The 12,502-nt window shown below is 40.3% G+C and overlaps 2 long non-coding RNA genes across 6 annotated transcripts; one reads left to right on the forward strand and one right to left on the reverse strand.

Moving 5' to 3' along the window:
- The first annotated feature begins 291 nt into the window (after positions 1–291).
- LOC309863423 lies at positions 292–6,843 on the forward strand. 5 transcript variants are annotated; one of them, XR_014311025.1, is made up of 6 exons: positions 292–482; positions 555–941; positions 1,757–1,792; positions 2,338–2,387; positions 3,685–3,792; positions 6,712–6,843. It is a non-coding gene; the product is annotated as an uncharacterized lncRNA (long non-coding RNA). The 5 variants fall into 5 exon arrangements; XR_014311026.1 differs by having other exon boundaries at positions 581–941; positions 2,338–2,640; positions 6,712–6,838; XR_014311027.1 differs by having other exon boundaries at positions 848–941; positions 2,338–2,640; positions 6,712–6,836.
- On the reverse strand, positions 1,116–10,571 carry LOC309863424. Its single transcript, XR_014311030.1, has 3 exons — positions 10,391–10,571; positions 6,757–6,864; positions 1,116–1,587 (listed from the first exon to the last, which is right to left on the reverse strand). It is a non-coding gene; the product is annotated as an uncharacterized lncRNA (long non-coding RNA).
- Between the last annotated feature and the right edge of the window lie 1,931 nt (positions 10,572–12,502).

Below are 12,502 nucleotides of genomic sequence, written 5' to 3' on the forward strand. Positions count from 1 at the left end.
AAGCTATTGCTATGTGCCCATCATACACTATGGATTGTCTAAGGCAGACCACTGGCATCCCTTCTAAACTTTTTTAGTGTCTCTGGATGTAGAAATTATGTCTTCATTTTCACGTTTAGACATGAGCAAATTGAATCAGGCAACTCACTGCAGGACATGCCAGGGTCTTAGATTTGAATTCACGTCAGGTTTACTCCTTGTCACTTCACAATGGGAAAATTCAGGTGATGTCAGTCAGGAAGAGGTGAGGCTCCAGCCTCCAGGTCACAGCCCATTGGGAAGGTAGGAAAGGAAGGCAAACAAAGTAACTAGATTCCATAGTGTGTTGTGGAACGTACTTTTAAATTCTTCCAACCAGTATTTATTGCTCACATGTGCCACATGTTCTGCTAGGCCCTCTGGGACCAGAACCATGAGCAACAGAGACCCAGACTCCACTATCCCAAAATTTCTGTAGCCGTGAACAGGCGTGGCTGATACTGGTAAGCATGGGTGCCAGGGGCTCACAGGAGGGGCACCTACTCTAGACCAGGAGGTTAAGGCAGGCTTCTCAGAGGATATATAACTGCTATCTTAACAGATTCTCAGAGACAGAGAAGAACATGGGAAATCTCGCTCATTCCCATGGTGCAAAAACCTGGAACATCAAGAATCCACTACTGAGGAATCTGGAAAAAGGATATACAAGTGTTCTCTATTGTGTACAGTCTGTACTAGTCCTGACTGAACGAATGAATGGATGGATGGATGAATGAATGGATGAGTGAATCCCCACCTGCGATTGTAAGGAGTCCAATGGGATCAACTTCCCAAGGAGATTAGCCTCCCTGGTTAACTCCCCTTCCAGGCCACCAGAGCCAATGGGTAATTGCCACCAAAGGGCCACCAAACCTCTCCTCCCCGATGCAGCAGTGAGTGGCCATGGAAGTGAAAGCAGCGTGGTAACGAAGCACAGCCCTGGGGGCTCCTGCCCTCCCAGGTTTCTGTGTTTGGGTTTTAGATGAAAGGAAATGCTTTATCAAGAAAAGTTCTCTCTCTCTCTCTCCTTTCCCTCCCCCCCCCCCCACCGAGTTGCTCAACACTTTTTTAAGGCTCTTATGTTCACAGAGGAGAACAAAGGCATCTTCCCGAAACTGTACCTTGGGTTTCATCCTTGCCCATGCTGGACAAAGCCAACGGCCCATGCACCTTTGTAGATGAGAAACAAGTGCCCTCCAGCTCCATCTGATCTCCGTCAGAATCAGCTCAGGAACGACACAATGTGCTTTCGGTTTTACTCAGTGTTTTTTCTGGTGTGATCTTATTTGATCTTATTTCATTTACAGAATAGATGTATAAAATGTTTGAGAGTCTTGTGAATAAAATACTCAGGGATTTTCACAGTCCTTTTGGTGATGCCCCAGGAACATGGGAAGGAGACTTGGGCCTGCCCCTAGGGGAGAGGAGGCTTCTTCGAGGCCAGAAACCCAGCTGGCTCTTTTTTCTTCCCTTTGCTCAGTCAACCATGCCAACTGGAGCTGCTGGCTTATTCTTGTTCCGTATACTGAAGTTCCAGGAAACATTCTGCTTGAAAAATATATCTCGCAGCTGGGGGTAGGAAAAAAAAAAAAGTTTGGAGATTAGTGATCAGTTTGCACACCTTCATAAACAAATTCAGGCTGAGAAAGGGAATCATTTGCCTAAAATCACAAAGCTAATTAGCCATAAAGCAGGAACTAAGCCCTCATCCTGGGTATCATTCTGTTTTCTTTTCTAGGGCATGGAATTGGTGGATCTGGCTAAACCAACCCTGGTGAGTGGAAAGACCCAATGATTTGGTCCAAGAGGAGATAATAATAATAATAATAATAATAATAATAATAATAATAATAACTTTGTTATTAAAATAATAATAATAACAAGAAATAATAATAATAACAAGAAGAAGAAAGTTGTTATTATTATTATTATTATTATTATTATTATTATTATCTTAATCCCCAAAAGCTGCTGTTTCTAACAGGCCCCTTACTGTTCTCCCCCACATACACCCTCTGTGTCTTCTGAGATCTGAGTTCCTTGATACTGGAGGCTGTAGATGGCCTAGTGCAGGCATCTATCCCTCCAGGAAAGAGGGAGCAATATCGATAATATCACTTTCCCTTCCAAAAACTGCTCTGGGCACAGTAGCTCAGCACCATCTCTCTTGGTTACTGAGTGTTCTTGCAGGTAGTTAATGACTAGCAAACGTTTAGCCCTGTCCTCACTCATGAAAAGATTGAACCTGAAGTGTAACTGAAACCACAGATGGGAACACTTTCTTTCTAACATAAAGTGACAAGGGTTCATCATTTTCAGGCTGCTCCAAGCTGCCTTGCTGGGGGCACAGAAAGACAATCAGCTTCCAGGTGAGAGAATCCAGCCTCCCCCGCAACTTTCAAAAACCACAGAAGGAAGCAAGTCCCAAGCTGCACAAAGTTCCTTTGAGAAGGCAAATGGAGGTCTATTTTAGTTCTTTCCCAAGAGGGCACAGTGAGCTGGGAGAGGCTGTCCGGAGGCTCAGGATGTCATTCTGGGCCATCTAGAGGCCCCGGGACAGGAGGGGGAGGCCAGGGACTGCTGCACTGAGCTAACAGCTCCAAGACCAGGAAGGGACATCAGGTAAACCTAACCGACTTACACATGTGCCTTCCCATAGAGATGGTCTGATAGTCTCCTCACTTAGAACTTGGAGTGGTTTTCATACCGTCTCTTCTTTCCTTCCTTCCCAGTGATCTCTATCTCTCTCTTTTTCTCTCTCCTTGACCCCCTCCCTCTCTCAGTCTCTCTATCTCTGTCTTTTCCTCTCTCTCTCTCCCTTCTTCCCTCTTCTCTCTCTGCTTGTCTCTGTCTCTCTCTCTCTCTCTCTTCTGCTCTCTCTCCATCACTATGTCTCTTCTCCTCTCTCTGTCTTTCTTTCTCTATCTGTTACCAAAACATACCACTTTTCCTGTCTGATCCCTGAAAAGAGCACCAATTTTATTTATTTGTAAAATAGTGAAATTACTGAAAACCATAAAAAGCAGTGGAGAACGTTGATGCTCTCCGGAATTATCCTGACTTGATAGATTCTAGAGCTGGCATTGCCTCCCTCTGTCATGTGAATAAAACATCATCTTTTCATTTTTAAAGAAGTGGTTATATCAGTGTCTCTTTGATAATGTCTACTGGTTGTTTCTTTTTTTGTAAAGATACAATGTTCATTTTCATACTCACAAAAGAAATTTAGGAATATCTACTCAATCTTTGCAGTTCAGGGTCTGTACTAATATTCCTTATTACTTTTTTGCTCTGACTACCCAGCTGAGCAGAAGATAAACACATTTTGATGTCGTTTATTATATTGCAAGGTGATAATACTGACCAAACAAACAAATGGAATGACCTACTTCTTTTTTTCTTTTCTTTTCTTTTTTCTTTTTTTTCCCCCAAATCCCTTGTCTTATAATCAGCCTGGGTTTGACTCTCCCATATTACACCTGCCAAATCTGTGAAGCGAGCATGTTGTCTTATTCCTCAGGGCATTCCTTTCTGAACATGGAGAATGGAGCTAATCCTAGTACTTCAGAGGGTTGTGGGCTGGACTGAGCAAGAAAATATATACTTTGGCATGATAACTTACATATAATAAGCTCTTAATCAATGTAACATCTTCTAATTTCATAGAGTTACTGATAAGGTTTACGGTCCCAGCAGCGATTTGCAACTCCTACTCCACAGCGCAGGTCACTGAGCTTGGAGAAGGACAATGAACTGATCCAGATCACATAAATGGTAAGCATCAGTGGAAAGCACTGGTTTACAATCAGGGGTCTTCTTGCCTCCAGGGGACCTTTGTCCATGTTCAGAAATTTGGGACTGTCACCAAGGAGGAATGATAGTATTGGCATCCAGAGGTCAGGTTTGCTGCTAAACATCCTGCAATGCCTAGAATAGCCCCTATCACAAAGATTTGTCTGCACTAAATTGTTATAAGCCCCAAGGTTGAGCAACCCTGGTTTCAGATCTATGTATTCTGACACCAAATCAAGAGTTATTTTAATTCACCTTACATGTCCCAAAGTACCTCAAAGCACATTGTAAAACTAAAACACTATTTTTGTTTTTTGAAAGGCAGTATAATATAATAGAAAACTTTAAGGTTTGACATATCTGGGTCTCTCTTCAGCTCTGCCACCTATTAACATTTAATCTGAGTGACCTCAGGCAAAAATTAACACATCCAAGTCCCAGTGTCTCTGTTTGTGAAATGTATCAGGATGCTTTAAAAAATTAGGAAAAATATAGATGACTAAGTATGTTGCCAGTACACAGCACAGGTACCTTTGTGGTAACTATGACAAAATTACCTTTATAGTTGAACTATCATTCATGGATGTGGGTACAGATACATATGATAAATTTCAATTTTGTCAACAAATATTTATGAGTAACTACCATGAGATAAACACTGAAAATGCAAAAATGAACCAAATGGAAATGTTCCTATCATGATGCAAGTTACATTACAGATGAAAGGAAATGGGTAAAACATAGGGATAAAGAAAGAAATCTCAGATAATTATAGACAGTGGTCAGGGTGGTCTTCTGGGAGGAGGCAAATGGAGTAGAGATCTTAAAGGGGGGAAGGGACAAGTGAAAAAGGAAAGAAAGACCACCCTAGAGAGAAGGAGTAACGAAGACAAATAGACCAGGTAAAATGCATTTGGAGAAGGAAACCAAGGATGTGGGAGCATGAAGCAGCCAAAGGAAGACTGTAGAGCAAGATCTTTCACCCTGCAGAGAACCATGGGACGAGTGAAAGAGGGATAATGAATTGTTGCTTGGCCCCAAATAATGCACTTTGCAGGTTTTTACTTCCAAGAATTAAACCATGAGGTTTATCACCCCAGAATCCTGCCTTGAACAGAAACTATCAATCGACTTCAATTCTCGTGCTGGATCTCTATAATGAGGTTTATTACAAAGAAACATAATGTTCTGAGTTCCCGTGGGTTCCATGGAGATTGAGAGCCAAGTGGAACCTACTTTTTAATTACTGAGGTAGACAGAACTCAGGGCATGATATAGTGAAGGTTGAAACATGCCTCTTTGGACCCCAGAAAATTTGGGGGAATTGATCAATGGCAGGAGTAGACTGAGCAACTAAGAAGGAGTGGTCCTCCTTTGTCTCCAGTGTGGGGTTTGGCCTGGGCAAGAGTGAGGGCTTGAAACACATTCAGAAAGGTTTGGGGGAACTCAAAACATAATGAGGAACCAATGACATGGTTCTCTAGGGAAAACTTTGGGAAATGGTCAGCCCCAGGAGAAACACTCCCCATGGCCACACTCTGCATGAGCAGAGGTGGATGAGGCTGAACAGAAGTTGAGGGAGAAGGCTAGACAGCTGGCTCTGAAGAGTTGGTGATAGTATCCAGAAGTTCCCCACTGACATGAGGGATGGGGATGGAACATTACTGAGAGTACAGATGGTCCAGCAGATGCTGAGAGTCATTCCCTGAAAGAGGGTGGAGTGTGAGAGGATGCTTGTCTCTTGGTAGAAAAGTCAGGATCTGGAACTCCAGTTGTGAGGTTCATAGGCTGACCCCTGGTCAGTTTTCAGTTCAGGGAACACCCCGCACTGGTCATTGGCTGATATCAGTGCAGACTCAGATGGTATGCATGGATCTATGAGCCCCTCTTCCCCCATGTACCCTGATGCCATCCTGGTGAAAAAAAAAAAAAAGGGGGTATGGGGAAAATAATCTGAAAGACTATTTCATGTTCTAAACATTTAACACTAAAGAAATGTGTTATCCCAAAAAGATCAATTATTAGATAGGACTTAGCTTTCCAGATCGAACTTAATTTAGATTCTCTTCCACAACACAGTGGAGTAGAAAGACTAAATAGGAAATAGAAAGAAAGGTATTTTTGTTTTTGTTTTTGCATGTTTTAGTGTACTACAAATACATGTGACCCCACAACAGGGGAAAAAAAAAATGAAATAGCAAACTAGAAGTTTCCCAAATTTGAGCTGAGCAGAAAAGTACAATTGTCTGCTTTTCTAAATAAAAAAAGAAATCAGGTCAACATCAAATAGGAAAAGAGACTATCCTTTTTGTAAGAGGGCCAACTCCTCTATGAATGCTGGAGATGTTTAATCTTGTCTTTTGTAAGTGGTAACCTGTCTTTTCCTTTTCTTTGTCTCTGGGACAAGCACTGAGGGTCAGCCTGGCCCTCTGTCTACAGGCCTATTCATTTCTGATGTGTCAGTCCCCTGCTAGGAAGAGCCTATCTGTGGTGAGAGCTGCCAATTCGAGACCCAGGGCTTATGACCAGGGTTGCTAGATAGCATAGAGGTTGTCCACTTGCATTTGAATTTCAAGTAAAAAACACTTTTTTATAAGTGTGCTCCAGTGTTACCTACAAATATTATATGAGACATAACTTTACTTAAAACATATGTTTTGTATCTTTTAAATGTAACTAGAAACTCTATATTTATATTTGTTAATCTGTCAACCCTACTCAGCAATGGCAAACCTAGACCCGGATTCTGTGCCAAGTGGAAGGGTAAATGGGTCCCTGCCTCACTGTCCATCAATACTCTGCCTCAAATTGAGAGACAGGTAGGACTTACCTCTAGTATTTATAGATGTATAAATACCAATATAAATATTATTATAAACACATATATATATTTAAAACCAGGTTTTTGGGACAGAGTACCCTAGCGGTTTGAAAATGCCCACCTACCTTGGATTTCATCATGGAAAGAGGCGTGCCTTCTCTTCACATCAATGACATTGGACTGCACAAGGATCTCCTGATAGGTATCCTAGTGATGGTTTCACTGAAGGGAAACTTATATTCAAGGGGTAAAACAACAGTGAATCAAAGTAAAAAGTGAACTAGATTTATAGTGAATAGTTTTATAGCTTACAAGACCAAAATTTGAATTTCAACTCTACCCAGATATTACTATGAAAACTACCTTGACATTTTTAAGTCTCCAATCGTCATCTACAGGAAAGTAAGACATGGAACACTGACTAGAGGGAGTATTTCATGTATTGATGTACACAAAGTACCAAATAGCACTTATGGAGATACTCACGTGACAGCTACTGACATTAATTTCTTTGTGGTCAAGTTTCCCATAAATAGTGATGCCATGACTAAAACCAGGGACCTGGTCCATAGCATGATCATGGGCATATGGAAGTATTTTTAAAAAGCTGGTTTGAATTCATGTCCCGTATTCAGATAACTCTTTCAGATTAAGCATGTGCCTCCTTTATAGCACTATTTTGAAATGCAAATAGTAATGGGGTATTCTAGTAGTATCTTAAATCATGGACTCTTTTTTTTTTTTTTAAGATTTTATATTTTACTTGACAGAGATCACAAGTAGGCAGAGAGGCAGGCAGGGAGAGAAAGGGGGAAGCAGGCTCCCCACGGAGCAAAGAGCCCAATGTGAGGCTCGATTTCAGGACCCCGGGACTGTTAGTGGAAGGTGGAGGCTTTAACCCACTGAGCTACTCAGGCATCCCAATAATGGACTATTTTAATGAATTAAATTTATTGAATCCATTTTCTCATCAACCTCAGACTCTGGGCAAGAGAAATTTCCTACGTATACTATTAATGTCTTCTTGTGGGGAGGACCCAAGCTTTGGGTCACCTCTGAGTAAACATAAGTGGAGATAGTACTAGAAGAGGGGATAGTGACATAAGCAAAGGTAAGAATGTGGAAAAACCTGGAGCACAAATGGGGCTAGTGAAGGTCAGTGAGTGACTGTAGGAACAATTTTGATTCAAACCACTTTAGTGGCAAATCATCTTCCTCAATCCCCACCCCTTTAAGAAGTACAGGGATAGCCACAGTATTTCTCAATGAGACAGAATCAAAGGAGGAAATTTAGTGAAATATATATTTAAGTGAGACTCAGCTTCCTTTTTTGTACTGGAATTAATAGCCAGGAGTCCTGGGAGGTGGAAGGGGAGGGCTGAGTATGAGGGCTACTAGTTCATAGCACACACCCTCTCTGCCAAGGACTGTTGACATCACACCTATTTCCAGCTTGTAACCACCTCAGGAGTCCTGCCAGGAGGTTTACTTCAAAAGAAGTTTATGTGTATGTAGAAAATCAAATACATTACCTTCCCTTTCTTTAGTGTTCAATGTAATTATATTGAGTGAAATTTCTCTAAATGTTTAAGATTACACAACTAACAAATCAAAGTATAAACTTTACTAATCTTCTTACACATTTAGAAATTAATTACAAACCTTAGTCATATTCTTGTCTCAATAAAAGCATAAGCCTAATGTGCCACATTCCCTTAAGTGCTTCAGACACCTTAAAATAGGCATGATATTCACAAATTATCACAATAATTATAAAACATTTATATTTCTATTCAACCTATGAGAAAATTAGTGATTCTATAGATTTGGCTAATTTCTTGTTTGTTTATGTAACTTAATATATCTTAATGCATCTTTCCGATTTACAGTCCCCTACCAAACAAAAAGATTATAGTAGACCAGCTGAGCTTCTTGAGTTATCCATGAATTGATTATTTACCAGAACAAGCGACACAGTTAGGACTTCCAAAGCGACTCAAACCCTAGCAACTATTTCTTACCTGGGTTTCTCTTAGAATCCTGATTGACATATTATGTCAGTAAGAATGCCCCAGACATGCCTTTTCCTGCAATCTGATGTCTTTGCACTCTTCCTTCTTTACATCTGTGATATAGAATATGTTATAGGCTGAATTGTATCCTTCCCTAAATTCTCAAATGGAAGTCCCAACCCCTCCCAATACCTACTAATATAACTGTCTTTGGAGATATGTTCTTTAAAGAGTTAACTAAATTAAAATGAGGTCATTAAAGTGGACCCTAATCCAAATGACTGGTGTTCTTATTAGAGCAGGAAATTGATCTTTATGGGGCTCAGGGTAAGCTTTCCCAAAATATACCAAAGTGGCATATTGATTACTTCAAATCAAAGTTACTTGAGAAACAACCAGTGTAAGAAGGACATTCTGACTCTCCTCTCTGTACTCTGGAAAGGAGGAATAAATCTTCCGTGTTAAGGGACCCCTCCCTGCACCAGGAGGTAGAGAGATATCCTTATCACCAGAAATGGGGAATTCAGGCACCAGATACTGCATAAATAAACTCGGCTTAGTTTGTTTACTAATTAGTACTAATTAGTACCCAAGCCTAAGTGTCTTTTTCTTGCCAGTTCTACAAATTTATTGTTTATTTGTCTAAAAGGTATAAATAAAAACTGCCTGCTTTGGTCACTTCTTTGGGTCTCACTTCTTTCTATGACCTCCCATAAGTATGAATTAAATTTGCTTTTCTCCTGTTCTGTCTCATGCCAATTTAATTATTAGACCAGCCAAAAGAACCAGAAGGGGTAGGAAAAAATTTTCCTCTCCTTGATGGTCTCCAAGGAGTCTTGGTTCTCTTTAGTTTAAGAACTACCTAGGATTGGAGAATGAGATGTGGGTGCTTAGTGTCCTTCCCAGTGCTTTCCACATGAGTGCTAGGGCATAGGAAGACGCCAATGCTAGATTGCTAAAGGGAGAGAAGGGAAAAAACTTATTTCTAGTCAAGGTCATGCAGTTCAGAACTGGACCTTTAATTTAACCTTAGGATTAATAAGTTATTTCAATTTATTTCCACTTTAGTATACTCAACTTGAATTTTAGCCCACACCCTTATTGAAATCATGTCTCCTTTTATTTTTATTTTCTCTTTATGTCCCATTGGCCACTACTTCTAATTATTTTATTGAACCTAAATAATTCAAATCACTTCATAAATTGCCTCTATTTATTCTTTCTCAAATGTTAGTATAGATAAAAAGTAATTCAGCTTCTTCTACAGATGTTATAAACACTATCCATACTGTACTGGGTCCCCATAGCATTGTATTTCCCAATTCTATGGCCTAATTTTCTAAGGATGCAATTTACAAGTTCAATTACCTTCACCCACTCTTATCTCTGGACCTCAAGTCATACACACACACACACACACACACACACACACACGAAAGAAAGAAAAGAAAAGAAAAAGAAAAAGCCAAATCTCTGTGATTTGGGAATGAGTTAAGTCTGGGATCAAATCTGCTTCATTAACTAAAAGATCTGGACAGAGTGAATATAGAGCTGAGACATCCCCATCCTATAAAACCAAACATTGAATGGCTCTCATCCATTCTTTCACCATCTGAACCTGAAGATTAAAAAGATTAAACCATGTAAAAGCACTTTATAAACTTAAATCATGTGTAAATTGTCTGCATTTTTATGACAAATTACCCCTCGTGAGTTATTTCAGGCATTAAGGTATTACGGTGCTCACCTAAGTATCAGCAGCAAGGTCCTCATGAAGTCTGTGTATCCTGGATTTCCAGCTCAGTGCTCTATCTACCCCAGATTACGCAGCATCTCAAATACGAAAATGAATTCCATGGATGAGAAGCAGTCATTCATCCATGGGCCAGGCTCTCATCGTTCCCTGCACACCTGACAGGAAGAGACCCAACCAGAAAGGCCCCACTTACCTGAGATAAAGGTCAGTCCACAAAGGACTGTGACGCCAGGGGCTCTGCCCTTAAGTTGTGCAACAGAGAGCTGCATTAAGGTTGTAATGCATGCAAACATTCCTGGCCTATTTCATCCATGCCAGTTCCCAGGGATGACACACCTTTGTTTCCATTCCAACATAACCAAAGAAAGAAAGCTCATGATACGGCAGTTTAATTAGAGTATGCAAATGACTATGCTCCCATTTCCCTCTTGTGTGTTCCAGGTCCTGTCTTCTTGACAAGAGGAGAATGCAGCTCAGAAAAAGGAAGGCTGGAAACAAATAAAGCGAGCCATCTGTAGGCCTTCACCATGGTGTGGCAGAAAAGTGGTGAAGGGTGAAAGGCCACAGACTCGCTGCCACGCGTGCTGTCATGTGACATCGGTCCCATGTTGAACTTGTGAGGTGTCTCTTTGGTGTGGCCGGAAAGTGAAAAGCATGCCCTGCAAACAATATCTGACTTTTGTAAATTTATTTTTAATAAGCATACATTACAGTATCCTCTTTTACATACAGTTTTATGAGACCTGACAGAGGCCAGTGTAACCATCAACACAATGAGGATATAGGAGAGCTCCATTAACACACAGCAACTGCCTTCTGTTCAAACCCTTCATATTCAGATACTCCACCTACCCAGTAACCCTGCAGACCACCATCAGTTCTTCATCCCTCTAGCTTTGCCTTTTACACAATGTCATATAAATGGAAATCTGGATTTGTTCATTTGCATAATGTGTAATGTATTTGAGATCCCTCCCTGTTGTTGTGTCTATCAGTAATCTGTTCTTGTTTGTGGCTCTGGGGCATTCTATTGTATGGATACCCCAGGGCTTGTTCATCCATGCATCAGTTGAAGGACATTTGGGTTGTTCCCAGGTTATGGTGATTACCAAGGAAACTGCTATATATTTACATCCATGTTTCTGTGTGACCTAAGTTTTTGTGTCCTTGGGTAAATACCTAGAAGTAGAAGAGCTGAATCTGGGATGAGTACAAGTTTAACTTTGTAAGAAATTGCCAAACTGTTTGTAAAGTGATTGTATCATTTTGCATCCCTACCTGCAACGTATCACAATACTAGTCTACCATCTCGCCAACACTTAGTATTGTCAGGTACTATTATCGTTGTTGTGGTTGTAGCAATTCTAGAGAGTGTGGGGTGGCATTTTATTCTGAATTTAATCTGCATTCTCCTTATTACTGATGATGTTGAGCATTTATTCATATCTGCCATCATATATTTTCTTCAGTGAAATGTATGTTCAAACATTTTGTCCCATGTTAGATGAGTTATTTCCTTATTCCCAATTCAATAAATAGTTTCTAAGTTTATATATATTTTTAAGATTTTATTTATTTATTTGACAGAGAGAGATCACAAGTAGGCAGAGAGGCAGGCAGAGAGAGAGAGAGAGGGAAGCAGGCTCCCTGCTGAGCAGAGAGCCCGATGCGAGACTCGATCCCAGGACCCCGAGATCATGACCTGAGCCAAAAGCATAGGCTTAACCCACTGAGCCACCCAGGGATCCCCTCTAAGTTTATATTTTTTATTAACTAATTTTACTAAGTACAAGTTGACTAGCCTAATTATTATAAACAGAATTTAAATCACTAATAGCAACAGAAAGCTAGATTTTAAGAAACCCAAATATTTATAGTTCTAGAACAATGCTTCTGAAAGTTTAGTGTGCAAATGAATCATGAAGGGATCTTGTTAAAAATGTAGATTCTGATTCAGTGGGTCAGAGCTTGAGCCTAAAAGTCTGTATTTCTAATAAGTTTTCAGGTTACACTGATGTCAAGGATGCTTACATCACATTTTAACTCACAAGTGTCTAAAAGATCTTGGTTCAAATCCCCTTTTATAACCCCCAAACTGACCAA

The sequence above is a fragment of the Mustela nivalis genome (genome assembly GCF_964662115.1).
Source record: "Mustela nivalis genome assembly, chromosome: 4".
In the NCBI taxonomy this organism is placed as follows: domain Eukaryota; kingdom Metazoa; phylum Chordata; class Mammalia; order Carnivora; family Mustelidae; genus Mustela; species Mustela nivalis.